We start from the raw sequence: 24,060 nt of genomic DNA, 5'->3' as shown, positions 1-24,060 counted from the left end.
GATAAAACGAGGTAAACGCTGTTAAAAGAATACAGTTCATTTGTCCATACCCTAAAAACAGTCCAAGAATCCCAGTGTGTTGATAAGTCCAATGTGAGTGTCCACCGGTGTATATACAATCCACAGAAAGTGTAATCCAAAGTTTGTAGGTGGTGAATGGAAAGGTGAGCTCTAAAATTAGCAACTCCTCAATCCAACAGTTTGGTGACTGTCCTTTGTTTGTCATGCTGCTCTCTTATACAGTTGTACTTCCTGCTTTCTGTCATGTGTCTAGTCACATGGCAGGCCAACCATCCATTTTTTAAAGACACACACTCACTTAAAATGTTAAGAGTAATAAAATGGCCTAAAAAACATGTAAAACACTTAAAACTCTATAATACATTTAAATGATTGTAATAAATAGAGCGGTAAAACACGTCTTTCTAAAAGCCAGCATATTATATAAATAGTGAAGAAAAGGCAAAAGCTTACAGCACCTGGTATTCCCAGGCGGTCTCCCATCCAAGTACTAAGCAGGCCCGTCGCTGCTTAGCTTCCGAGATCAGACGAGATCGGGCGCTCTCAGCGCAGTATGGCCGTAAGCGAGGGCTGCTCCAAAAAGTGGGCTATTTAAAGATCAGCCTCCGTAAAAGCCAGCATATTATATAAATAGTGAAGAAAAGGCAAAAGCTTACAGCACCTGGTATTCCCAGGCGGTCTCCCATCCAAGTACTAAGCAGGCCCGACGCTGCTTAGCTTCCGAGATCAGACGAGATCGGGCGCTCTCAGCGCAGTATGGCCGTAAGCGAGGGCTGCTCCAAAAAGTGGGCCATTTAAAGATCAGCCTCCGTAAAAGCCAGCATATTATATAAATAGTGAAGAAAAGGCAAAAGCTTACAGCACCTGGTATTCCCAGGCGGTCTCCCATCCAAGTACTAAGCAGGCCCGACGCTGCTTAGCTTCCGAGATCAGACGAGATCGGGCGCTCTCAGCGCGGTATGGCCGTAAGCGAGGGCTGCTCCAAAAAGTGGGCTATTTAAAGATCAGCCTCCGTAAAAGCCAGCATATTATATAAATAGTGAAGAAAAGGCAAAAGCTTACAGCACCTGGTATTCCCAGGCGGTCTCCCATCCAAGTGTAACAATCGGCCTTATCGGCCGAGTTACAAGACTAAAATGGGGTCAGATTTAACTGTGAGAGATGACTAGTGGTTAAAAGAATGAGACATAAAAGAAGATTGGTTTAAATAGATTTGGTTTATTTACAAGGTTCACATAAAAGACTTTAAAACAACACGATAAAACGAGGTAAACGCTGTTAAAAGAATACAGTTCATTTGTCCATACCCTAAAAACAGTCCAAGAATCCCAGTGTGTTGATAAGTCCAATGTGAGTGTCCACCGGTGTATATACAATCCACAGAAAGTGTAATCCAAAGTTTGCAGGTGGTGAATGGAAAGGTGAGCTCTAAAATTAGCAACTCCTCAATCCAACAGTTTGGTGACTGTCCTTTGTTTGTCATGCTGCTCTCTTATACAGTTGTACTTCCTGCTTCCTGTCATGTGTCTAGTCACATGGCAGGCCAACCATCCATTTTTTAAAGACACACACTCACTTAAAATGTTAAGAGTAATAAAAGGGCCTAAAAAACATGTAAAACACTTAAAACTCTATAATACATTTAAATGATTGTAATAAATAGAGCGGTAAAACACGTCTTTCTAAAAGCCAGCATATTATATAAATAGTGAAGAAAAGGCAAAAGCTTACAGCACCTGGTATTCCCAGGCGGTCTCCCATCCAAGTACTAAGCAGGCCCGACGCTGCTTAGCTTCCGAGATCAGACGAGATCGGGCGCTCTCAGCGCGGTATGGCCGTAAGCCAGGGCTGCTCCAAAAAGTGGGCTATTTAAAGATCAGCCTCCGTAAAAGCCAGCATATTATATAAATAGTGAAGAAAAGGCAAAAGCTTACAGCACCTGGTATTCCCAGGCGGTCTCCCATCCAAGTGTAACAATCGGCCTTATCGGCCGAGTTACAAGACTAAAATGGGGTCAGATTTAACTGTGAGAGATGACTAGTGGTTAAAAGAATGAGACATAAAAGAAGATTGGTTTAAATAGATTTGGTTTATTTACAAGGTTCACATAAAAGACTTTAAAACAACACGATAAAATGAGGTAAACGCTGTTAAAAGAATACAGTTTATTTGTCCATACCCTAAAAACAGTCCAAGAATCCCAGTGTGTTGATAAGTCCAATGTGAGTTTCCACCAGTGTATATACAATCCACAGAAAGTGTAATCCAAAGTTTGCAGGTGGTGAATGGAAAGGTGAGCTCTAAAATTAGCAACTCCTCAATCCAACAGTTTGGTGACTGTCCTTTGTTTGTCATGCTGCTCTCTTATACAGTTGTACTTCCTGCTTCCTATCATGTGTCTAGTCACATGGCAGGCCAACCATCCATTTTTTAAAGACACACACTCACTTAAAATGTTAAGAGTAATAAAATGGCCTAAAAAACATGTAAAACACTTAAAACTCTATAATACATTTAAATGATTGTAATAAATAGAGCGGTAAAACACGTCTTTCTAAAAGCCAGCATTTTAAATAAGTAGTGAAGAAAAGGCAAAAGCTTACAGCACCTGGTATTCCCAGGCGGTCTCCCATCCAAGTACTAAGCAGGCCCGACGCTGCTTAGCTTCCGAGATCAGACGAGATCGGGCGCTCTCAGCGCGGTATGGCCGTAAGCCAGGGCTGCTCCAAAAAGTGGGCTATTTAAAGATCAGCCTCCGTAAAAGCCAGCATATTATATAAATAGTGAAGAAAAGGCAAAAGCTTACAGCACCTGGTATTCCCAGGCGGTCTCCCATCCAAGTACTAAACAGGCCCGACGCTGCTTAGCTTCCGAGATCAGACGAGATCGGGCGCTCTCAGCGCGGTATGGCGGTAAGCGAGGGTTGCTCCAAAAAGTGGGCCATTTAAAGATCAGCCTCCGTAAAAGCCAGCATATTATATAAATAGTGAAGAAAAGGCAAAAGCTTACAGCACCTGGTATTCCCAGGCGGTCTCCCATCCAAGTGTAACAATCGGCCTTATCGGCCGAGTTACAAGACTAAAATGGGGTCAGATTTAACTGTGAGAGATGACTAGTGGTTAAAAGAATGAGACATAAAAGAAGATTGGTTTAAATAGATTTGGTTTATTTACAAGGTTCACATAAAAGACTTTAAAACAACACGATAAAACGAGGTAAACGCTGTTAAAAGAATACAGTTCATTTGTCCATACCCTAAAAACAGTCCAAGAATCCCAGTGTGTTGATAAGTCCAATGTGAGTGTCCACCGGTGTATATACAATCCACAGAAAGTGTAATCCAAAGTTTGCAGGTGGTGAATGGAAAGGTGAGCTCTAAAATTAGCAACTCCTCAATCCAACAGTTTGGTGACTGTCCTTTGTTTGTCATGCTGCTCTCTTATACAGTTGTACTTCCTGCTTTCTGTCATGTGTCTAGTCACATGGCAGGCCAACCATCCATTTTTTAAAGACACACACTCACTTAAAATGTTAAGAGTAATAAAATGGCCTAAAAAACATGTAAAACACTTAAAACTCTATAATACATTTAAATGATTGTAATAAATAGAGCGGTAAAACACGTCTTTCTAAAAGCCAGCATATTATATAAATAGTGAAGAAAAGGCAAAAGCTTACAGCACCTGGTATTCCCAGGCGGTCTCCCATCCAAGTACTAAGCAGGCCCGACGCTGCTTAGCTTCCGAGATCAGACGAGATCGGGCGCTCTCAGCGCGGTATGGCCGTAAGCGAGGGCTGCTCCAAAAAGTGGGCTATTTAAAGATCAGCCTCCGTAAAAGCCAGCATATTATATAAATAGTGAAGAAAAGGCAAAAGCTTACAGCACCTGGTATTCCCAGGCGGTCTCCCATCCAAGTGTAACAATCGGCCTTATCGGCCGAGTTACAAGACTAAAATGGGGTCAGATTTAACTGTGAGAGATGACTAGTGGTTAAAAGAATGAGACATAAAAGAAGATTGGTTTAAATAGATTTGGTTTATTTACAAGGTTCACATAAAAGACTTTAAAACAACACGATAAAATGAGGTAAACGCTGTTAAAAGAATACAGTTCATTTGTCCATACCCTAAAAACAGTCCAAGAATCCCAGTGTGTTGATAAGTCCAATGTGAGTGTCCACCGGTGTATATACAATCCACAGAAAGTGTAATCCAAAGTTTGCAGGTGGTGAATGGAAAGGTGAGCTCTAAAATTAGCAACTCCTCAATCCAACAGTTTGGTGACTGTCCTTTGTTTGTCATGCTGCTCTCTTATACAGTTGTACTTCCTGCTTCCTGTCATGTGTCTAGTCACATGGCAGGCCAACCATCCATTTTTTAAAGACACACACTCACTTAAAATGTTAAGAGTAATAAAATGGCCTAAAAAACATGTAAAACACTTAAAACTCTATAATACATTTAAATGATTGTAATAAATAGAGCGGTAAAACACGTCTTTCTAAAAGCCAGCATATTATATAAATAGTGAAGAAAAGACAAAAGCTTACAGCACCTGGTATTCCCAGGCGGTCTCCCATCCAAGTACTAAGCAGGCCCGACGCTGCTTAGCTTCCGAGATCAGACGAGATCGGGCGCTCTCAGCGCGGTATGGCCGTAAGCCAGGGCTGCTCCAAAAAGTGGGCTATTTAAAGATCAGCCTCCGTAAAAGCCAGCATATTATATAAATAGTGAAGAAAAGACAAAAGCTTACAGCACCTGGTATTCCCAGGCGGTCTCCCATCCAAGTACTAAACAGGCCCGACGCTGTTTAGCTTCCGAGATCAGACGAGATCGGGCGCTCTCAGCGCGGTATGGCCGTAAGCGAGGGCTGCTCCAAAAAGTGGGCCATTTAAAGATCAGCCTCCGTAAAAGCCAGCATATTATATAAATAGTGAAGAAAAGGCAAAAGCTTACAGCACCTGGTATTCCCAGGCGGTCTCCCATCCAAGTGTAACAATCGGCCTTATCAGCCGAGTTACAAGACTTAAATGGGGTCAGATTTAACTGTGAGAGATGACTAGTGGTTAAAAGAATGAGACATAAAAGAAGATTGGTTTAAATAGATTTGGTTTATTTACAAGGTTCACATAAAAGACTTTAAAACAACACGATAAAACGAGGTAAACGCTGTTAAAAGAATACAGTTCATTTGTCCATACCCTAAAAACAGTCCAAGAATCCCAGTGTGTTGATAAGTCCAATGTGAGTGTCCACCGGTGTATATACAATCCACAGAAAGTGTAATCCAAAGTTTGTAGGTGGTGAATGGAAAGGTGAGCTCTAAAATTAGCAACTCCTCAATCCAACAGTTTGGTGACTGTCCTTTGTTTGTCATGCTGCTCTCTTATACAGTTGTACTTCCTGCTTTCTGTCATGTGTCTAGTCACATGGCAGGCCAACCATCCATTTTTTAAAGACACACACTCACTTAAAATGTTAAGAGTAATAAAATGGCCTAAAAAACATGTAAAACACTTAAAACTCTATAATACATTTAAATGATTGTAATAAATAGAGCGGTAAAACACGTCTTTCTAAAAGCCAGCATATTATATAAATAGTGAAGAAAAGGCAAAAGCTTACAGCACCTGGTATTCCCAGGCGGTCTCCCATCCAAGTACTAAGCAGGCCCGACGCTGCTTAGCTTCCGAGATCAGACGAGATCGGGCGCTCTCAGCGCAGTATGGCCGTAAGCGAGGGCTGCTCCAAAAAGTGGGCCATTTAAAGATCAGCCTCCGTAAAAGCCAGCATATTATATAAATAGTGAAGAAAAGGCAAAAGCTTACAGCACCTGGTATTCCCAGGCGGTCTCCCATCCAAGTACTAAGCAGGCCCGACGCTGCTTAGCTTCCGAGATCAGACGAGATCGGGCGCTCTCAGCGCGGTATGGCCGTAAGCCAGGGCTGCTCCAAAAAGTGGGCTATTTAAAGATCAGCCTCCGTAAAAGCCAGCATATTATATAAATAGTGAAGAAAAGGCAAAAGCTTACAGCACCTGGTATTCCCAGGCGGTCTCCCATCCAAGTGTAACAATCGGCCTTATCGGCCGAGTTACAAGACTAAAATGGGGTCAGATTTAACTGTGAGAGATGACTAGTGGTTAAAAGAATGAGACATAAAAGAAGATTGGTTTAAATAGATTTGGTTTATTTACAAGGTTCACATAAAAGACTTTAAAACAACACGATAAAATGAGGTAAACGCTGTTAAAAGAATACAGTTTATTTGTCCATACCCTAAAAACAGTCCAAGAATCCCAGTGTGTTGATAAGTCCAATGTGAGTTTCCACCGGTGTATATACAATCCACAGAAAGTGTAATCCAAAGTTTGCAGGTGGTGAATGGAAAGGTGAGCTCTAAAATTAGCAACTCCTCAATCCAACAGTTTGGTGACTGTCCTTTGTTTGTCATGCTGCTCTCTTATACAGTTGTACTTCCTGCTTCCTATCATGTGTCTAGTCACATGGCAGGCCAACCATCCATTTTTTAAAGACACACACTCACTTAAAATGTTAAGAGTAATAAAATGGCCTAAAAAACATGTAAAACACTTAAAACTCTATAATACATTTAAATGATTGTAATAAATAGAGCGGTAAAACACGTCTTTCTAAAAGCCAGCATTTTAAATAAGTAGTGAAGAAAAGGCAAAAGCTTACAGCACCTGGTATTCCCAGGCGGTCTCCCATCCAAGTACTAAGCAGGCCCGACGCTGCTTAGCTTCCGAGATCAGACGAGATCGGGCGCTCTCAGCGCGGTATGGCCGTAAGCCAGGGCTGCTCCAAAAAGTGGGCTATTTAAAGATCAGCCTCCGTAAAAGCCAGCATATTATATAAATAGTGAAGAAAAGGCAAAAGCTTACAGCACCTGGTATTCCCAGGCGGTCTCCCATCCAAGTACTAAACAGGCCCGACGCTGCTTAGCTTCCGAGATCAGACGAGATCGGGCGCTCTCAGCGCGGTATGGCGGTAAGCGAGGGTTGCTCCAAAAAGTGGGCCATTTAAAGATCAGCCTCCGTAAAAGCCAGCATATTATATAAATAGTGAAGAAAAGGCAAAAGCTTACAGCACCTGGTATTCCCAGGCGGTCTCCCATCCAAGTGTAACAATCGGCCTTATCGGCCGAGTTACAAGACTAAAATGGGGTCAGATTTAACTGTGAGAGATGACTAGTGGTTAAAAGAATGAGACATAAAAGAAGATTGGTTTAAATAGATTTGGTTTATTTACAAGGTTCACATAAAAGACTTTAAAACAACACGATAAAACGAGGTAAACGCTGTTAAAAGAATACAGTTCATTTGTCCATACCCTAAAAACAGTCCAAGAATCCCAGTGTGTTGATAAGTCCAATGTGAGTGTCCACCGGTGTATATACAATCCACAGAAAGTGTAATCCAAAGTTTGCAGGTGGTGAATGGAAAGGTGAGCTCTAAAATTAGCAACTCCTCAATCCAACAGTTTGGTGACTGTCCTTTGTTTGTCATGCTGCTCTCTTATACAGTTGTACTTCCTGCTTTCTGTCATGTGTCTAGTCACATGGCAGGCCAACCATCCATTTTTTAAAGACACACACTCACTTAAAATGTTAAGAGTAATAAAATGGCCTAAAAAACATGTAAAACACTTAAAACTCTATAATACATTTAAATGATTGTAATAAATAGAGCGGTAAAACACGTCTTTCTAAAAGCCAGCATATTATATAAATAGTGAAGAAAAGGCAAAAGCTTACAGCACCTGGTATTCCCAGGCGGTCTCCCATCCAAGTACTAAGCAGGCCCGACGCTGCTTAGCTTCCGAGATCAGACGAGATCGGGCGCTCTCAGCGCGGTATGGCCGTAAGCGAGGGCTGCTCCAAAAAGTGGGCTATTTAAAGATCAGCCTCCGTAAAAGCCAGCATATTATATAAATAGTGAAGAAAAGGCAAAAGCTTACAGCACCTGGTATTCCCAGGCGGTCTCCCATCCAAGTGTAACAATCGGCCTTATCGGCCGAGTTACAAGACTAAAATGGGGTCAGATTTAACTGTGAGAGATGACTAGTGGTTAAAAGAATGAGACATAAAAGAAGATTGGTTTAAATAGATTTGGTTTATTTACAAGGTTCACATAAAAGACTTTAAAACAACACGATAAAATGAGGTAAACGCTGTTAAAAGAATACAGTTCATTTGTCCATACCCTAAAAACAGTCCAAGAATCCCAGTGTGTTGATAAGTCCAATGTGAGTGTCCACCGGTGTATATACAATCCACAGAAAGTGTAATCCAAAGTTTGCAGGTGGTGAATGGAAAGGTGAGCTCTAAAATTAGCAACTCCTCAATCCAACAGTTTGGTGACTGTCCTTTGTTTGTCATGCTGCTCTCTTATACAGTTGTACTTCCTGCTTCCTGTCATGTGTCTAGTCACATGGCAGGCCAACCATCCATTTTTTAAAGACACACACTCACTTAAAATGTTAAGAGTAATAAAATGGCCTAAAAAACATGTAAAACACTTAAAACTCTATAATACATTTAAATGATTGTAATAAATAGAGCGGTAAAACACGTCTTTCTAAAAGCCAGCATATTATATAAATAGTGAAGAAAAGACAAAAGCTTACAGCACCTGGTATTCCCAGGCGGTCTCCCATCCAAGTACTAAGCAGGCCCGACGCTGCTTAGCTTCCGAGATCAGACGAGATCGGGCGCTCTCAGCGCGGTATGGCCGTAAGCCAGGGCTGCTCCAAAAAGTGGGCTATTTAAAGATCAGCCTCCGTAAAAGCCAGCATATTATATAAATAGTGAAGAAAAGACAAAAGCTTACAGCAACTGGTATTCCCAGGCGGTCTCCCATCCAAGTACTAAACAGGCCCGACGCTGTTTAGCTTCCGAGATCAGACGAGATCGGGCGCTCTCAGCGCGGTATGGCCGTAAGCGAGGGCTGCTCCAAAAAGTGGGCCATTTAAAGATCAGCCTCCGTAAAAGCCAGCATATTATATAAATAGTGAAGAAAAGGCAAAAGCTTACAGCACCTGGTATTCCCAGGCGGTCTCCCATCCAAGTGTAACAATCGGCCTTATCAGCCGAGTTACAAGACTTAAATGGGGTCAGATTTAACTGTGAGAGATGACTAGTGGTTAAAAGAATGAGACATAAAAGAAGATTGGTTTAAATAGATTTGGTTTATTTACAAGGTTCACATAAAAGACTTTAAAACAACACGATAAAACGAGGTAAACGCTGTTAAAAGAATACAGTTCATTTGTCCATACCCTAAAAACAGTCCAAGAATCCCAGTGTGTTGATAAGTCCAATGTGAGTGTCCACCGGTGTATATACAATCCACAGAAAGTGTAATCCAAAGTTTGTAGGTGGTGAATGGAAAGGTGAGCTCTAAAATTAGCAACTCCTCAATCCAACAGTTTGGTGACTGTCCTTTGTTTGTCATGCTGCTCTCTTATACAGTTGTACTTCCTGCTTTCTGTCATGTGTCTAGTCACATGGCAGGCCAACCATCCATTTTTTAAAGACACACACTCACTTAAAATGTTAAGAGTAATAAAATGGCCTAAAAAACATGTAAAACACTTAAAACTCTATAATACATTTAAATGATTGTAATAAATAGAGCGGTAAAACACGTCTTTCTAAAAGCCAGCATATTATATAAATAGTGAAGAAAAGGCAAAAGCTTACAGCACCTGGTATTCCCAGGCGGTCTCCCATCCAAGTACTAAGCAGGCCCGTCGCTGCTTAGCTTCCGAGATCAGACGAGATCGGGCGCTCTCAGCGCAGTATGGCCGTAAGCGAGGGCTGCTCCAAAAAGTGGGCTATTTAAAGATCAGCCTCCGTAAAAGCCAGCATATTATATAAATAGTGAAGAAAAGGCAAAAGCTTACAGCACCTGGTATTCCCAGGCGGTCTCCCATCCAAGTACTAAGCAGGCCCGACGCTGCTTAGCTTCCGAGATCAGACGAGATCGGGCGCTCTCAGCGCAGTATGGCCGTAAGCGAGGGCTGCTCCAAAAAGTGGGCCATTTAAAGATCAGCCTCCGTAAAAGCCAGCATATTATATAAATAGTGAAGAAAAGGCAAAAGCTTACAGCACCTGGTATTCCCAGGCGGTCTCCCATCCAAGTACTAAGCAGGCCCGACGCTGCTTAGCTTCCGAGATCAGACGAGATCGGGCGCTCTCAGCGCGGTATGGCCGTAAGCGAGGGCTGCTCCAAAAAGTGGGCTATTTAAAGATCAGCCTCCGTAAAAGCCAGCATATTATATAAATAGTGAAGAAAAGGCAAAAGCTTACAGCACCTGGTATTCCCAGGCGGTCTCCCATCCAAGTGTAACAATCGGCCTTATCGGCCGAGTTACAAGACTAAAATGGGGTCAGATTTAACTGTGAGAGATGACTAGTGGTTAAAAGAATGAGACATAAAAGAAGATTGGTTTAAATAGATTTGGTTTATTTACAAGGTTCACATAAAAGACTTTAAAACAACACGATAAAACGAGGTAAACGCTGTTAAAAGAATACAGTTCATTTGTCCATACCCTAAAAACAGTCCAAGAATCCCAGTGTGTTGATAAGTCCAATGTGAGTGTCCACCGGTGTATATACAATCCACAGAAAGTGTAATCCAAAGTTTGCAGGTGGTGAATGGAAAGGTGAGCTCTAAAATTAGCAACTCCTCAATCCAACAGTTTGGTGACTGTCCTTTGTTTGTCATGCTGCTCTCTTATACAGTTGTACTTCCTGCTTCCTGTCATGTGTCTAGTCACATGGCAGGCCAACCATCCATTTTTTAAAGACACACACTCACTTAAAATGTTAAGAGTAATAAAAGGGCCTAAAAAACATGTAAAACACTTAAAACTCTATAATACATTTAAATGATTGTAATAAATAGAGCGGTAAAACACGTCTTTCTAAAAGCCAGCATATTATATAAATAGTGAAGAAAAGGCAAAAGCTTACAGCACCTGGTATTCCCAGGCGGTCTCCCACCCAAGTACTAAGCAGGCCCGACGCTGCTTAGCTTCCGAGATCAGACGAGATCGGGCGCTCTCAGCACGGTATGGCCGTAAGCGAGGGCTGCTCCAAAAAGTGGGCTATTTAAAGATCAGCCTCCGTAAAAGCCAGCATATTATATAAATAGTGAAGAAAAGGCAAAAGCTTACAGCACCTGGTATTCCCAGGCGGTCTCCCATCCAAGTGTAACAATCGGCCTTATCAGCCGAGTTACAAGACTAAAATGGGGTCAGATTTAACTGTGAGAGATGACTAGTGGTTAAAAGAATGAGACATAAAAGAAGATTGGTTTAAATAGATTTGGTTTATTTACAAGGTTCACATAAAAGACTTTAAAACAACACGATAAAACGAGGTAAACGCTGTTAAAAGAATACAGTTCATTTGTCCATACCCTAAAAACAGTCCAAGAATCCCAGTGTGTTGATAAGTCCAATGTGAGTGTCCACCGGTGTATATACAATCCACAGAAAGTGTAATCCAAAGTTTGCAGGTGGTGAATGGAAAGGTGAGCTCTAAAATTAGCAACTCCTCAATCCAACAGTTTGGTGACTGTCCTTTGTTTGTCATGCTGCTCTCTTATACAGTTGTACTTCCTGCTTCCTATCATGTGTCTAGTCACATGGCAGGCCAACCATCCATTTTTTAAAGACACACACTCACTTAAAATGTTAAGAGTAATAAAATGGCCTAAAAAACATGTAAAACACTTAAAACTCTATAATACATTTAAATGATTGTAATAAATAGAGCGGTAAAACACGTCTTTCTAAAAGCCAGCATTTTAAATAAGTAGTGAAGAAAAGGCAAAAGCTTACAGCACCTGGTATTCCCAGGCGGTCTCCCATCCAAGTACTAAGCAGGCCCGACGCTGCTTAGCTTCCGAGATCAGACGAGATCGGGCGCTCTCAGCGCGGTATGGCCGTAAGCCAGGGCTGCTCCAAAAAGTGGGCTATTTAAAGATCAGCCTCCGTAAAAGCCAGCATATTATATAAATAGTGAAGAAAAGGCAAAAGCTTACAGCACCTGGTATTCCCAGGCGGTCTCCCATCCAAGTACTAAACAGGCCCGACGCTGCTTAGCTTCCGAGATCAGACGAGATCGGGCGCTCTCAGCGCGGTATGGCGGTAAGCGAGGGTTGCTCCAAAAAGTGGGCCATTTAAAGATCAGCCTCCGTAAAAGCCAGCATATTATATAAATAGTGAAGAAAAGGCAAAAGCTTACAGCACCTGGTATTCCCAGGCGGTCTCCCATCCAAGTGTAACAATCGGCCTTATCGGCCGAGTTACAAGACTAAAATGGGGTCAGATTTAACTGTGAGAGATGACTAGTGGTTAAAAGAATGAGACATAAAAGAAGATTGGTTTAAATAGATTTGGTTTATTTACAAGGTTCACATAAAAGACTTTAAAACAACACGATAAAATGAGGTAAACGCTGTTAAAAGAATACAGTTTATTTGTCCATACCCTAAAAACAGTCCAAGAATCCCAGTGTGTTGATAAGTCCAATGTGAGTTTCCACCGGTGTATATACAATCCACAGAAAGTGTAATCCAAAGTTTGCAGGTGGTGAATGGAAAGGTGAGCTCTAAAATTAGCAACTCCTCAATCCAACAGTTTGGTGACTGTCCTTTGTTTGTCATGCTGCTCTCTTATACAGTTGTACTTCCTGCTTCCTATCATGTGTCTAGTCACATGGCAGGCCAACCATCCATTTTTTAAAGACACACACTCACTTAAAATGTTAAGAGTAATAAAATGGCCTAAAAAACATGTAAAACACTTAAAACTCTATAATACATTTAAATGATTGTAATAAATAGAGCGGTAAAACACGTCTTTCTAAAAGCCAGCATATTATATAAATAGTGAAGAAAAGGCAAAAGCTTACAGCACCTGGTATTCCCAGGCGGTCTCCCATCCAAGTACTAAGCAGGCCCGACGCTGCTTAGCTTCCGAGATCAGACGAGATCGGGCGCTCTCAGCGCAGTATGGCCGTAAGCCAGGGCTGCTCCAAAAAGTGGGCTATTTAAAGATCAGCCTCCGTAAAAGCCAGCATATTATATAAATAGTGAAGAAAAGGCAAAAGCTTACAGCACCTGGTATTCCCAGGCGGTCTCCCATCCAAGTACTAAACAGGCCCGACGCTGCTTAGCTTCCGAGATCAGACGAGATCGGGCGCTCTCAGCGCGGTATGGCGGTAAGCGAGGGTTGCTCCAAAAAGTGGGCCATTTAAAGATCAGCCTCCGTAAAAGCCAGCATATTATATAAATAGTGAAGAAAAGGCAAAAGCTTACAGCACCTGGTATTCCCAGGCGGTCTCCCATCCAAGTGTAACAATCGGCCTTATCGGCCGAGTTACAAGACTAAAATGGGGTCAGATTTAACTGTGAGAGATGACTAGTGGTTAAAAGAATGAGACATAAAAGAAGATTGGTTTAAATAGATTTGGTTTATTTACAAGGTTCACATAAAAGACTTTAAAACAACACGATAAAACGAGGTAAACGCTGTTAAAAGAATACAGTTCATTTGTCCATACCCTAAAAACAGTCCAAGAATCCCAGTGTGTTGATAAGTCCAATGTGAGTGTCCACCGGTGTATATACAATCCACAGAAAGTGTAATCCAAAGTTTGCAGGTGGTGAATGGAAAGGTGAGCTCTAAAATTAGCAACTCCTCAATCCAACAGTTTGGTGACTGTCCTTTGTTTGTCATGCTGCTCTCTTATACAGTTGTACTTCCTGCTTTCTGTCATGTGTCTAGTCACATGGCAGGCCAACCATCCATTTTTTAAAGACACACACTCACTTAAAATGTTAAGAGTAATAAAATGGCCTAAAAAACATGTAAAACACTTAAAACTCTATAATACATTTAAATGATTGTAATAAATAGAGCGGTAAAACACGTCTTTCTAAAAGCCAGCATATTATATAAATAGTGAAGAAAAGGCAAAAGCTTACAGCACCTGGTATTCCCAGGCGGTCTCCCATCCAAGTACTAAGCAGGCCCGACGCTGCTTAGCTTCCGAGATCAGACGAGATCGGGCGCTCTCAGCGCGGTATGGCCGTAAGCGAGGGCTGCTCCAAAAAGTGGGCTATTTAAAGATCAGCCTCCGTAAAAGCCAGCATATTATATAAATAGTGAAGAAAAGGCAAAAGCTTACAGCACCTGGTATTCCCAGGCGGTCTCCCATCCAAGTGTAACAATCGGCCTTATCAGCCGAGTTACAAGACTTAAATGGGGTCAGATTTAACTGTGAGAGATGACTAGTGGTTAAAAGAATGAGACATAAAAGAAGATTGGTTTAAATAGATTTGGTTTATTTACAAGGTTCACATAAAAGACTTTAAAACAACACGATAAAACGAGGTAAACGCTGTTAAAAGAATACAGTTCATTTGTCCATACCCTAAAAACAGTCCAAGAATCCCAGTGTGTTGATAAGTCCAATGTGAGTGTCCACCGGTGTATATACAATCCACAGAAAGTGTAATCCAAAGTTTGTAGGTGGTGAATGGAAAGGTGAGCTCTAAAATTAGCAACTCCTCAATCCAACAGTTTGGTGACTGTCCTTTGTTTGTCATGCTGCTCTCTTATACAGTTGTACTTCCTGCTTTCTGTCATGTGTCTAGTCACATGGCAGGCCAACCATCCATTTTTTAAAGACACACACTCACTTAAAATGTTAAGAGTAATAAAATGGCCTAAAAAACATGTAAAACACTTAAAACTCTATAATACATTTAAATGATTGTAATAAATAGAGCGGTAAAACACGTCTTTCTAAAAGCCAGCATATTATATAAATAGTGAAGAAAAGGCAAAAGCTTACAGCACCTGGTATTCCCAGGCGGTCTCCCATCCAAGTACTAAGCAGGCCCGTCGCTGCTTAGCTTCCGAGATCAGACGAGATCAGGCGCTCTCAGCGCAGTATGGCCGTAAGCGAGGGCTGCTCCAAAAAGTGGGCTATTTAAAGATCAGCCTCCGTAAAAGCCAGCATATTATATAAATAGTGAAGAAAAGGCAAAAGCTTACAGCACCTGGTATTCCCAGGCGGTCTCCCATCCAAGTACTAAGCAGGCCCGACGCTGCTTAGCTTCCGAGATCAGACGAGATCGGGCGCTCTCAGCGCAGTATGGCCGTAAGCGAGGGCTGCTCCAAAAAGTGGGCCATTTAAAGATCAGCCTCCGTAAAAGCCAGCATATTATATAAATAGTGAAGAAAAGGCAAAAGCTTACAGCACCTGGTATTCCCAGGCGGTCTCCCATCCAAGTACTAAGCAGGCCCGACGCTGCTTAGCTTCCGAGATCAGACGAGATCGGGCGCTCTCAGCGCGGTATGGCCGTAAGCGAGGGCTGCTCCAAAAAGTGGGCTATTTAAAGATCAGCCTCCGTAAAAGCCAGCATATTATATAAATAGTGAAGAAAAGGCAAAAGCTTACAGCACCTGGTATTCCCAGGCGGTCTCCCATCCAAGTGTAACAATCGGCCTTATCGGCCGAGTTACAAGACTAAAATGGGGTCAGATTTAACTGTGAGAGATGACTAGTGGTTAAAAGAATGAGACATAAAAGAAGATTGGTTTAAATAGATTTGGTTTATTTACAAGGTTCACATAAAAGACTTTAAAACAACACGATAAAACGAGGTAAACGCTGTTAAAAGAATACAGTTCATTTGTCCATACCCTAAAAACAGTCCAAGAATCCCAGTGTGTTGATAAGTCCAATGTGAGTGTCCACCGGTGTATATACAATCCACAGAAAGTGTAATCCAAAGTTTGCAGGTGGTGAATGGAAAGGTGAGCTCTAAAATTAGCAACTCCTCAATCCAACAGTTTGGTGACTGTCCTTTGTTTGTCATGCTGCTCTCTTATACAGTTGTACTTCCTGCTTCCTGTCATGTGTCTAGTCACATGGCAGGCCAACCATCCATTTTTTAAAGACACACACTCACTTAAAATGTTAAGAGTAATAAAAGGGCCTAAAAAACATGTAAAACACTTAAAACTCTATAATACATTTAAATGATTGTAATAAATAGAGCGGTAAAACACGTCTTTCTAAAAGCCAGCATATTATATAAATAGTGAAGAAAAGGCAAAAGCTTACAGCACCTGGTATTCCCAGGCGGTCTCCCACCCAAGTACTAAGCAGGCCCGACGCTGCTTAGCTTCCGAGATCAGACGAGATCGGGCGCTCTCAGCACGGTATGGCCGTAAGCGAGGGCTGCTCCAAAAAGTGGGCTATTTAAAGATCAGCCTCCGTAAAAGCCAGCATATTATATAAATAGTGAAGAAAAGGCAAAAGCTTACAGCACCTGGTATTCCCAGGCGGTCTCCCATCCAAGTGTAACAATCGGCCTTATCAGCCGAGTTACAAGACTAAAATGGGGTCAGATTTAACTGTGAGAGATGACTAGTGGTTAAAAGAATGAGACATAAAAGAAGATTGGTTTAAATAGATTTGGTTTATTTACAAGGTTCACATAAAAGACTTTAAAACAACACGATAAAACGAGGTAAACGCTGTTAAAAGAATACAGTTCATTTGTCCATACCCTAAAAACAGTCCAAGAATCCCAGTGTGTTGATAAGTCCAATGTGAGTGTCCACCGGTGTATATACAATCCACAGAAAGTGTAATCCAAAGTTTGCAGGTGGTGAATGGAAAGGTGAGCTCTAAAATTAGCAACTCCTCAATCCAACAGTTTGGTGACTGTCCTTTGTTTGTCATGCTGCTCTCTTATACAGTTGTACTTCCTGCTTCCTATCATGTGTCTAGTCACATGGCAGGCCAACCATCCATTTTTTAAAGACACACACTCACTTAAAATGTTAAGAGTAATAAAATGGCCTAAAAAACATGTAAAACACTTAAAACTCTATAATACATTTAAATGATTGTAATAAATAGAGCGGTAAAACACGTCTTTCTAAAAGCCAGCATTTTAAATAAGTAGTGAAGAAAAGGCAAAAGCTTACAGCACCTGGTATTCCCAGGCGGTCTCCCATCCAAGTACTAAGCAGGCCCGACGCTGCTTAGCTTCCGAGATCAGACGAGATCGGGCGCTCTCAGCGCGGTATGGCCGTAAGCCAGGGCTGCTCCAAAAAGTGGGCTATTTAAAGATCAGCCTCCGTAAAAGCCAGCATATTATATAAATAGTGAAGAAAAGGCAAAAGCTTACAGCACCTGGTATTCCCAGGTGGTCTCCCATCCAAGTACTAAACAGGCCCGACGCTGCTTAGCTTCCGAGATCAGACGAGATCGGGCGCTCTCAGCGCGGTATGGCGGTAAGCGAGGGTTGCTCCAAAAAGTGGGCCATTTAAAGATCAGCCTCCGTAAAAGCCAGCATATTATATAAATAGTGAAGAAAAGGCAAAAGCTTACAGCACCTGGTATTCCCAGGCGGTCTCCCATCCAAGTGTAACAATCGGCCTTATCGGCCGAGTTACAAGACTAAAATGGGGTCAGATTTAACTGTGAGAGATGACTAGTGGTTAAAAGAATGAGACATAAAAGAAGATTGGTTTAAATAGATTTGGTTTATTTACAAGGTTCACATAAAAGACTTTAAAACAACACGATAAAATGAGGTAAACGCTGTTAAAAGAATACAGTTTATTTGTCCATACCCTAAAAACAGTCCAAGAATCCCAGTGTGTTGATAAGTCCAATGTGAGTTTCCACCGGTGTATATACAATCCACAGAAAGTGTAATCCAAAGTTTGCAGGTGGTGAATGGAAAGGTGAGCTCTAAAATTAGCAACTCCTCAATCCAACAGTTTGGTGACTGTCCTTTGTTTGTCATGCTGCTCTCTTATACAGTTGTACTTCCTGCTTCCTATCATGTGTCTAGTCACATGGCAGGCCAACCATCCATTTTTTAAAGACACACACTCACTTAAAATGTTAAGAGTAATAAAATGGCCTAAAAAACATGTAAAACACTTAAAACTCTATAATACATTTAAATGATTGTAATAAATAGAGCGGTAAAACACGTCTTTCTAAAAGCCAGCATTTTAAATAAGTAGTGAAGAAAAGGCAAAAGCTTACAGCACCTGGTATTCCCAGGCGGTCTCCCATCCAAGTATTAAGCAGGCACGACGCTGCTTAGCTTCCGAGATCAGACGAGATCGGGCGCTCTCAGCGCAGTATGGCCGTAAGCGAGGGCTGCTCCAAAAAGTGGGCTATTTAAAGATCAGCCTCCGTAAAAGCCAGCATATTATATAAATAGTGAAGAAAAGGCAAAAGCTTACAGCACCTGGTATTCCCAGGCGGTCTCCCATCCAAGTACTAAACAGGCCCGACGCTGCTTAGCTTCCGAGATCAGACGAGATCGGGCGCTCTCAGCGCGGTATGGCCGTAAGCGAGGGTTGCTCCAAAAAGTGGGCCATTTAAAGATCAGCCTCCGTAAAAGCCAGCATATTATATAAATAGTGAAGAAAAGGCAAAAGCTTACAGCACCTGGTATTCCCAGGCGGTCTCCCATCCAAGTGTAACAATCGGCCTTATCGGCCGAGTTACAAGACTAAAATGGGGTCAGATTTAACTGTGAGAGATGACTAGTGGTTAAAAGAATGAGACATAAAAGAAGATTGGTTTAAATAGATTTGGTTTATTTACAAGGTTCACATAAAAGACTTTAAAACAACACGATAAAACGAGGTAAACGCTGTTAAAAGAATACAGTTCATTTGTCCATACCCTAAAAACAGTCCAAGAATCCCAGTGTGTTGATAAGTCCAATGTGAGTGTCCACCGGGGTATATACAATCCACAGAAAGTGTAATCCAAAGTTTGCAGGTGGTGAATGGAAAGGTGAGCTCTAAAATTAGCAACTCCTCAATCCAACAGTTTGGTGACTGTCCTTTGTTTGTCATGCTGCTCTCTTATACAGTTGTACTTCCTGCTTCCTGTCATGTGTCTAGTCACATGGCAGGCCAACCATCCATTTTTTAAAGACACACACTCACTTAAAATGTTAAGAGTAATAAAATGGCCTAAAAAACATGTAAAACACTTAAAACTCTATAATACATTTAAATGATTGTAATAAATAGAGCGGTAAAACACGTCTTTCTAAAAGCCAGCATATTATATAAATAGTGAAGAAAAGGCAAAAGCTTACAGCACCTGGTATTCCCAGGCGGTCTCCCATCCAAGTACTAAGCAGGCCCGACGCTGCTTAGCTTCCGAGATCAGACGAGATCGGGCGCTCTCAGCGCGGTATGGCCGTAAGCGAGGGCTGCTCCAAAAAGTGGGCTATTTAAAGATCAGCCTCCGTAAAAGCCAGCATATTATATAAATAGTGAAGAAAAGGCAAAAGCTTACAGCACCTGGTATTCCCAGGCGGTCTCCCATCCAAGTGTAACAATCGGCCTTATCGGCCGAGTTACAAGACTAAAATGGGGTCAGATTTAACTGTGAGAGATGACTAGTGGTTAAAAGCATGAGACATAAAAGAAGATTGGTTTAAATAGATTTGGTTTATTTACAAGGTTCACATAAAAGACTTTAAAACAACACGATAAAACGAGGTAAACGCTGTTAAAAGAATACAGTTCATTTGTCCATACCCTAAAAACAGTCCAAGAATCCCAGTGTGTTGATAAGTCCAATGTGAGTGTCCACCGGTGTATATACAATCCACAGAAAGTGTAATCCAAAGTTTGCAGGTGGTGAATGGAAAGGTGAGCTCTAAAATTAGCAACTCCTCAATCCAACAGTTTGGTGACTGTCCTTTGTTTGTCATGCTGCTCTCTTATACAGTTGTACTTCCTGCTTCCTGTCATGTGTCTAGTCACATGGCAGGCCAACCATCCATTTTTTAAAGACACACACTCACTTAAAATGTTAAGAGTAATAAAAGGGCCTAAAAAACATGTAAAACACTTAAAACTCTATAATACATTTAAATGATTGTAATAAATAGAGCGGTAAAACACGTCTTTCTAAAAGCCAGCATATTATATAAATAGTGAAGAAAAGGCAAAAGCTTACAGCACCTGGTATTCCCAGGCGGTCTCCCACCCAAGTACTAAGCAGGCCCGACGCTGCTTAGCTTCCGAGATCAGACGAGATCGGGCGCTCTCAGCACGGTATGGCCGTAAGCGAGGGCTGCTCCAAAAAGTGGGCTATTTAAAGATCAGCCTCCGTAAAAGCCAGCATATTATATAAATAGTGAAGAAAAGGCAAAAGCTTACAGCACCTGGTATTCCCAGGCGGTCTCCCATCCAAGTACTAAGCAGGCCCGACGCTGCTTAGCTTCCGAGATCAGACGAGATCGGGCGCTCTCAGCGCGGTATGGCCGTAAGCGAGGGCTGCTCCAAAAAGTGGGCTATTTAAAGATCAGCCTCCGTAAAAGCCAGCATATTATATAAATAGTGAAGAAAAGGCAAAAGCTTACAGCACCTGGTATTCCCAGGCGGTCTCCCATCCAAGTGTAACAATCGGCCTTATCGGCCGAGTTACAAGACTAAAATGGGGTCAGATTTAACTGTGAGAGATGACTAGTGGTTAAAAGAATGAGACATAAAAGAAGATTGGTTTAAATAGATTTGGTTTATTTACAAGGTTCACATAAAAGACTTTAAAACAACACGATAAAATGAGGTAAACGCTGTTAAAAGAATACAGTTTATTTGTCCATACCCTAAAAACAGTCCAAGAATCCCAGTGTGTTGATAAGTCCAATGTGAGTTTCCACCGGTGTATATACAATCCACAGAAAGTGTAATCCAAAGTTTGCAGGTGGTGAATGGAAAGGTGAGCTCTAAAATTAGCAACTCCTCAATCCAACAGTTTGGTGACTGTCCTTTGTTTGTCATGCTGCTCTCTTATACAGTTGTACTTCCTGCTTCCTATCATGTGTCTAGTCACATGGCAGGCCAACCATCCATTTTTTAAAGACACACACTCACTTAAAATGTTAAGAGTAATAAAATGGCCTAAAAAACATGTAAAACACTTAAAACTCTATAATACATTTAAATGATTGTAATAAATAGAGCGGTAAAACACGTCTTTCTAAAAGCCAGCATTTTAAATAAGTAGTGAAGAAAAGGCAAAAGCTTACAGCACCTGGTATTCCCAGGCGGTCTCCCATCCAAGTACTAAGCAGGCCCGACGCTGCTTAGCTTCCGAGATCAGACGAGATCGGGCGCTCTCAGCGCGGTATGGCCGTAAGCCAGGGCTGCTCCAAAAAGTGGGCTATTTAAAGATCAGCCTCCGTAAAAGCCAGCATATTATATAAATAGTGAAGAAAAGGCAAAAGCTTACAGCACCTGGTATTCCCAGGCGGTCTCCCATCCAAGTACTAAACAGGCCCGACGCTGCTTAGCTTCCGAGATCAGACGAGATCGGGCGCTCTCAGCGCGGTATGGCGGTAAGCGAGGGTTGCTCCAAAAAGTGGGCCATTTAAAGATCAGCCTCCGTAAAAGCCAGCATATTATATAAATAGTGAAGAAAAGGCAAAAGCTTACAGCACCTGGTATTCCCAGGCGGTCTCCCATCCAAGTGTAACAATCGGCCTTATCGGCCGAGTTACAAGACTAAAATGGGGTCAGATTTAACTGTGAGAGATGACTAGTGGTTAAAAGAATGAGACATAAAAGAAGATTGGTTTAAATAGATTTGGTTTATTTACAAGGTTCACATAAAAGACTTTAAAACAACACGATAAAACGAGGTAAACGCTGTTAAAAGAATACAGTTCATTTGTCCATACCCTAAAAACAGTCCAAGAATCCCAGTGTGTTGATAAGTCCAATGTGAGTGTCCACCGGTGTATATACAATCCACAGAAAGTGTAATCCAAAGTTTGCAGGTGGTGAATGGAAAGGTGAGCTCTAAAATTAGCAACTCCTCAATCCAACAGTTTGGTGACTGTCCTTTGTTTGTCATGCTGCTCTCTTATACAGTTGTACTTCCTGCTTTCTGTCATGTGTCTAGTCACATGGCAGGCCAACCATCCATTTTTTAAAGACACACACTCACTTAAAATGTTAAGAGTAATAAAATGGCCTAAAAAACATGTAAAACACTTAAAACTCTATAATACATTTAAATGATTGTAATAAATAGAGCGGTAAAACACGTCTTTCTAAAAGCCAGCATATTATATAAATAGTGAAGAAAAGGCAAAAGCTTACAGCACCTGGTATTCCCAGGCGGTCTCCCATCCAAGTACTAAGCAGGCCCGACGCTGCTTAGCTTCCGAGATCAGACGAGATCGGGCGCTCTCAGCGCGGTATGGCCGTAAGCGAGGGCTGCTCCAAAAAGTGGGCTATTTAAAGATCAGCCTCCGTAAAAGCCAGCATATTATATAAATAGTGAAGAAAAGGCAAAAGCTTACAGCACCTGGTATTCCCAGGCGGTCTCCCATCCAAGTGTAACAATCGGCCTTATCGGCCGAGTTACAAGACTAAAATGGGGTCAGATTTAACTGTGAGAGATGACTAGTGGTTAAAAGAATGAGACATAAAAGAAGATTGGTTTAAATAGATTTGGTTTATTTACAAGGTTCACATAAAAGACTTTAAAACAACACGATAAAATGAGGTAAACGCTGTTAAAAGAATACAGTTCATTTGTCCATACCCTAAAAACAGTCCAAGAATCCCAGTGTGTTGATAAGTCCAATGTGAGTGTCCACCGGTGTATATACAATCCACAGAAAGTGTAATCCAAAGTTTGCAGGTGGTGAATGGAAAGGTGAGCTCTAAAATTAGCAACTCCTCAATCCAACAGTTTGGTGACTGTCCTTTGTTTGTCATGCTGCTCTCTTATACAGTTGTACTTCCTGCTTCCTGTCATGTGTCTAGTCACATGGCAGGCCAACCATCCATTTTTTAAAGACACACACTCACTTAAAATGTTAAGAGTAATAAAATGGCCTAAAAAACATGTAAAACACTTAAAACTCTATAATACATTTAAATGATTGTAATAAATAGAGCGGTAAAACACGTCTTTCTAAAAGCCAGCATATTATATAAATAGTGAAGAAAAGACAAAAGCTTACAGCACCTGGTATTCCCAGGCGGTCTCCCATCCAAGTACTAAGCAGGCCCGACGCTGCTTAGCTTCCGAGATCAGACGAGATCGGGCGCTCTCAGCGCGGTATGGCCGTAAGCCAGGGCTGCTCCAAAAAGTGGGCTATTTAAAGATCAGCCTCCGTAAAAGCCAGCATATTATATAAATAGTGAAGAAAAGACAAAAGCTTACAGCACCTGGTATTCCCAGGCGGTCTCCCATCCAAGTACTAAACAGGCCCGACGCTGTTTAGCTTCCGAGATCAGACGAGATCGGGCGCTCTCAGCGCGGTATGGCCGTAAGCGAGGGCTGCTCCAAAAAGTGGGCCATTTAAAGATCAGCCTCCGTAAAAGCCAGCATATTATATAAATAGTGAAGAAAAGGCAAAAGCTTACAGCACCTGGTATTCCCAGGCGGTCTCCCATCCAAGTGTAACAATCGGCCTTATCAGCCGAGTTACAAGACTTAAATGGGGTCAGATTTAACTGTGAGAGATGACTAGTGGTTAAAAGAATGAGACATAAAAGAAGATTGGTTTAAATAGATTTGGTTTATTTACAAGGTTCACATAAAAGACTTTAAAACAACACGATAAAACGAGGTAAACGCTGTTAAAAGAATACAGTTCATTTGTCCATACCCTAAAAACAGTCCAAGAATCCCAGTGTGTTGATAAGTCCAATGTGAGTGTCCACCGGTGTATATACAATCCACAGAAAGTGTAATCCAAAGTTTGTAGGTGGTGAATGGAAAGGTGAGCTCTAAAATTAGCAACTCCTCAATCCAACAGTTTGGTGACTGTCCTTTGTTTGTCATGCTGCTCTCTTATACAGTTGTACTTCCTGCTTTCTGTCATGTGTCTAGTCACATGGCAGGCCAACCATCCATTTTTTAAAGACACACACTCACTTAAAATGTTAAGAGTAATAAAATGGCCTAA

The 24,060-nt window shown here is 41.7% G+C and overlaps 41 non-coding genes across 41 annotated transcripts; all 41 read right to left on the bottom strand.

The window, feature by feature from the left end:
• Positions 1-467: 467 nt before the first annotated feature.
• Positions 468-586, bottom strand: LOC141318422 (5S ribosomal RNA). The gene has a single exon (XR_012352740.1). It is a non-coding gene; the product is annotated as a 5S ribosomal RNA (ribosomal RNA).
• An 84-nt stretch (positions 587-670) lies between these two features.
• LOC141317648 (5S ribosomal RNA) lies at positions 671-789 on the bottom strand. Its single transcript, XR_012352013.1, has one exon. It is a non-coding gene; the product is annotated as a 5S ribosomal RNA (ribosomal RNA).
• An 84-nt stretch (positions 790-873) lies between these two features.
• On the bottom strand, positions 874-992 carry LOC141300931 (5S ribosomal RNA). The gene has a single exon (XR_012342065.1). It is a non-coding gene; the product is annotated as a 5S ribosomal RNA (ribosomal RNA).
• A 753-nt stretch (positions 993-1,745) lies between these two features.
• On the bottom strand, positions 1,746-1,864 carry LOC141300925 (5S ribosomal RNA). Its single transcript, XR_012342064.1, has one exon. It is a non-coding gene; the product is annotated as a 5S ribosomal RNA (ribosomal RNA).
• Positions 1,865-2,617: 753 nt separating this feature from the next.
• LOC141300919 (5S ribosomal RNA) lies at positions 2,618-2,736 on the bottom strand. Its single transcript, XR_012342063.1, has one exon. It is a non-coding gene; the product is annotated as a 5S ribosomal RNA (ribosomal RNA).
• Positions 2,737-2,820: 84 nt separating this feature from the next.
• LOC141318001 (5S ribosomal RNA) lies at positions 2,821-2,939 on the bottom strand. The gene has a single exon (XR_012352344.1). It is a non-coding gene; the product is annotated as a 5S ribosomal RNA (ribosomal RNA).
• Positions 2,940-3,692: 753 nt separating this feature from the next.
• On the bottom strand, positions 3,693-3,811 carry LOC141300907 (5S ribosomal RNA). The gene has a single exon (XR_012342061.1). It is a non-coding gene; the product is annotated as a 5S ribosomal RNA (ribosomal RNA).
• A 753-nt stretch (positions 3,812-4,564) lies between these two features.
• On the bottom strand, positions 4,565-4,683 carry LOC141300903 (5S ribosomal RNA). Its single transcript, XR_012342060.1, has one exon. It is a non-coding gene; the product is annotated as a 5S ribosomal RNA (ribosomal RNA).
• Positions 4,684-4,767: 84 nt separating this feature from the next.
• LOC141310613 (5S ribosomal RNA) lies at positions 4,768-4,886 on the bottom strand. Its single transcript, XR_012348097.1, has one exon. It is a non-coding gene; the product is annotated as a 5S ribosomal RNA (ribosomal RNA).
• A 753-nt stretch (positions 4,887-5,639) lies between these two features.
• Positions 5,640-5,758, bottom strand: LOC141317647 (5S ribosomal RNA). Its single transcript, XR_012352012.1, has one exon. It is a non-coding gene; the product is annotated as a 5S ribosomal RNA (ribosomal RNA).
• An 84-nt stretch (positions 5,759-5,842) lies between these two features.
• Positions 5,843-5,961, bottom strand: LOC141300895 (5S ribosomal RNA). The gene has a single exon (XR_012342059.1). It is a non-coding gene; the product is annotated as a 5S ribosomal RNA (ribosomal RNA).
• Positions 5,962-6,714: 753 nt separating this feature from the next.
• LOC141300888 (5S ribosomal RNA) lies at positions 6,715-6,833 on the bottom strand. Its single transcript, XR_012342057.1, has one exon. It is a non-coding gene; the product is annotated as a 5S ribosomal RNA (ribosomal RNA).
• An 84-nt stretch (positions 6,834-6,917) lies between these two features.
• On the bottom strand, positions 6,918-7,036 carry LOC141318000 (5S ribosomal RNA). Its single transcript, XR_012352343.1, has one exon. It is a non-coding gene; the product is annotated as a 5S ribosomal RNA (ribosomal RNA).
• A 753-nt stretch (positions 7,037-7,789) lies between these two features.
• LOC141300880 (5S ribosomal RNA) lies at positions 7,790-7,908 on the bottom strand. The gene has a single exon (XR_012342056.1). It is a non-coding gene; the product is annotated as a 5S ribosomal RNA (ribosomal RNA).
• A 753-nt stretch (positions 7,909-8,661) lies between these two features.
• On the bottom strand, positions 8,662-8,780 carry LOC141300872 (5S ribosomal RNA). The gene has a single exon (XR_012342055.1). It is a non-coding gene; the product is annotated as a 5S ribosomal RNA (ribosomal RNA).
• An 84-nt stretch (positions 8,781-8,864) lies between these two features.
• Positions 8,865-8,983, bottom strand: LOC141318615 (5S ribosomal RNA). The gene has a single exon (XR_012352920.1). It is a non-coding gene; the product is annotated as a 5S ribosomal RNA (ribosomal RNA).
• A 753-nt stretch (positions 8,984-9,736) lies between these two features.
• Positions 9,737-9,855, bottom strand: LOC141318421 (5S ribosomal RNA). Its single transcript, XR_012352739.1, has one exon. It is a non-coding gene; the product is annotated as a 5S ribosomal RNA (ribosomal RNA).
• Positions 9,856-9,939: 84 nt separating this feature from the next.
• Positions 9,940-10,058, bottom strand: LOC141317646 (5S ribosomal RNA). Its single transcript, XR_012352011.1, has one exon. It is a non-coding gene; the product is annotated as a 5S ribosomal RNA (ribosomal RNA).
• An 84-nt stretch (positions 10,059-10,142) lies between these two features.
• Positions 10,143-10,261, bottom strand: LOC141300865 (5S ribosomal RNA). The gene has a single exon (XR_012342054.1). It is a non-coding gene; the product is annotated as a 5S ribosomal RNA (ribosomal RNA).
• A 753-nt stretch (positions 10,262-11,014) lies between these two features.
• Positions 11,015-11,133, bottom strand: LOC141317778 (5S ribosomal RNA). Its single transcript, XR_012352135.1, has one exon. It is a non-coding gene; the product is annotated as a 5S ribosomal RNA (ribosomal RNA).
• A 753-nt stretch (positions 11,134-11,886) lies between these two features.
• On the bottom strand, positions 11,887-12,005 carry LOC141300858 (5S ribosomal RNA). The gene has a single exon (XR_012342053.1). It is a non-coding gene; the product is annotated as a 5S ribosomal RNA (ribosomal RNA).
• Positions 12,006-12,089: 84 nt separating this feature from the next.
• LOC141317999 (5S ribosomal RNA) lies at positions 12,090-12,208 on the bottom strand. The gene has a single exon (XR_012352342.1). It is a non-coding gene; the product is annotated as a 5S ribosomal RNA (ribosomal RNA).
• A 753-nt stretch (positions 12,209-12,961) lies between these two features.
• Positions 12,962-13,080, bottom strand: LOC141317644 (5S ribosomal RNA). The gene has a single exon (XR_012352010.1). It is a non-coding gene; the product is annotated as a 5S ribosomal RNA (ribosomal RNA).
• Positions 13,081-13,164: 84 nt separating this feature from the next.
• LOC141317998 (5S ribosomal RNA) lies at positions 13,165-13,283 on the bottom strand. The gene has a single exon (XR_012352341.1). It is a non-coding gene; the product is annotated as a 5S ribosomal RNA (ribosomal RNA).
• Positions 13,284-14,036: 753 nt separating this feature from the next.
• LOC141300851 (5S ribosomal RNA) lies at positions 14,037-14,155 on the bottom strand. Its single transcript, XR_012342052.1, has one exon. It is a non-coding gene; the product is annotated as a 5S ribosomal RNA (ribosomal RNA).
• Positions 14,156-14,908: 753 nt separating this feature from the next.
• Positions 14,909-15,027, bottom strand: LOC141318999 (5S ribosomal RNA). The gene has a single exon (XR_012353280.1). It is a non-coding gene; the product is annotated as a 5S ribosomal RNA (ribosomal RNA).
• Positions 15,028-15,111: 84 nt separating this feature from the next.
• On the bottom strand, positions 15,112-15,230 carry LOC141317643 (5S ribosomal RNA). Its single transcript, XR_012352009.1, has one exon. It is a non-coding gene; the product is annotated as a 5S ribosomal RNA (ribosomal RNA).
• Positions 15,231-15,314: 84 nt separating this feature from the next.
• LOC141300843 (5S ribosomal RNA) lies at positions 15,315-15,433 on the bottom strand. Its single transcript, XR_012342051.1, has one exon. It is a non-coding gene; the product is annotated as a 5S ribosomal RNA (ribosomal RNA).
• Positions 15,434-16,186: 753 nt separating this feature from the next.
• On the bottom strand, positions 16,187-16,305 carry LOC141317777 (5S ribosomal RNA). Its single transcript, XR_012352134.1, has one exon. It is a non-coding gene; the product is annotated as a 5S ribosomal RNA (ribosomal RNA).
• A 753-nt stretch (positions 16,306-17,058) lies between these two features.
• On the bottom strand, positions 17,059-17,177 carry LOC141300825 (5S ribosomal RNA). The gene has a single exon (XR_012342048.1). It is a non-coding gene; the product is annotated as a 5S ribosomal RNA (ribosomal RNA).
• Positions 17,178-17,261: 84 nt separating this feature from the next.
• On the bottom strand, positions 17,262-17,380 carry LOC141317875 (5S ribosomal RNA). Its single transcript, XR_012352227.1, has one exon. It is a non-coding gene; the product is annotated as a 5S ribosomal RNA (ribosomal RNA).
• Positions 17,381-18,133: 753 nt separating this feature from the next.
• LOC141344867 (5S ribosomal RNA) lies at positions 18,134-18,252 on the bottom strand. Its single transcript, XR_012356856.1, has one exon. It is a non-coding gene; the product is annotated as a 5S ribosomal RNA (ribosomal RNA).
• An 84-nt stretch (positions 18,253-18,336) lies between these two features.
• Positions 18,337-18,455, bottom strand: LOC141295001 (5S ribosomal RNA). Its single transcript, XR_012340995.1, has one exon. It is a non-coding gene; the product is annotated as a 5S ribosomal RNA (ribosomal RNA).
• Positions 18,456-19,208: 753 nt separating this feature from the next.
• Positions 19,209-19,327, bottom strand: LOC141300818 (5S ribosomal RNA). Its single transcript, XR_012342047.1, has one exon. It is a non-coding gene; the product is annotated as a 5S ribosomal RNA (ribosomal RNA).
• A 753-nt stretch (positions 19,328-20,080) lies between these two features.
• On the bottom strand, positions 20,081-20,199 carry LOC141317776 (5S ribosomal RNA). Its single transcript, XR_012352133.1, has one exon. It is a non-coding gene; the product is annotated as a 5S ribosomal RNA (ribosomal RNA).
• Positions 20,200-20,283: 84 nt separating this feature from the next.
• On the bottom strand, positions 20,284-20,402 carry LOC141300810 (5S ribosomal RNA). Its single transcript, XR_012342046.1, has one exon. It is a non-coding gene; the product is annotated as a 5S ribosomal RNA (ribosomal RNA).
• A 753-nt stretch (positions 20,403-21,155) lies between these two features.
• On the bottom strand, positions 21,156-21,274 carry LOC141300803 (5S ribosomal RNA). The gene has a single exon (XR_012342045.1). It is a non-coding gene; the product is annotated as a 5S ribosomal RNA (ribosomal RNA).
• Positions 21,275-21,358: 84 nt separating this feature from the next.
• LOC141317997 (5S ribosomal RNA) lies at positions 21,359-21,477 on the bottom strand. The gene has a single exon (XR_012352340.1). It is a non-coding gene; the product is annotated as a 5S ribosomal RNA (ribosomal RNA).
• A 753-nt stretch (positions 21,478-22,230) lies between these two features.
• Positions 22,231-22,349, bottom strand: LOC141300797 (5S ribosomal RNA). The gene has a single exon (XR_012342044.1). It is a non-coding gene; the product is annotated as a 5S ribosomal RNA (ribosomal RNA).
• Positions 22,350-23,102: 753 nt separating this feature from the next.
• LOC141300792 (5S ribosomal RNA) lies at positions 23,103-23,221 on the bottom strand. Its single transcript, XR_012342043.1, has one exon. It is a non-coding gene; the product is annotated as a 5S ribosomal RNA (ribosomal RNA).
• An 84-nt stretch (positions 23,222-23,305) lies between these two features.
• LOC141310602 (5S ribosomal RNA) lies at positions 23,306-23,424 on the bottom strand. Its single transcript, XR_012348086.1, has one exon. It is a non-coding gene; the product is annotated as a 5S ribosomal RNA (ribosomal RNA).
• Between the last annotated feature and the right edge of the window lie 636 nt (positions 23,425-24,060).

Source organism: Garra rufa, chromosome 1, assembly GCF_049309525.1.
Source record: "Garra rufa chromosome 1, GarRuf1.0, whole genome shotgun sequence".
Lineage (NCBI taxonomy): Eukaryota > Metazoa > Chordata > Actinopteri > Cypriniformes > Cyprinidae > Garra > Garra rufa.
The sequence above is the reverse complement of the archived record's forward strand: the minus strand, read 5'-3'. Positions and strand labels throughout refer to the sequence as shown.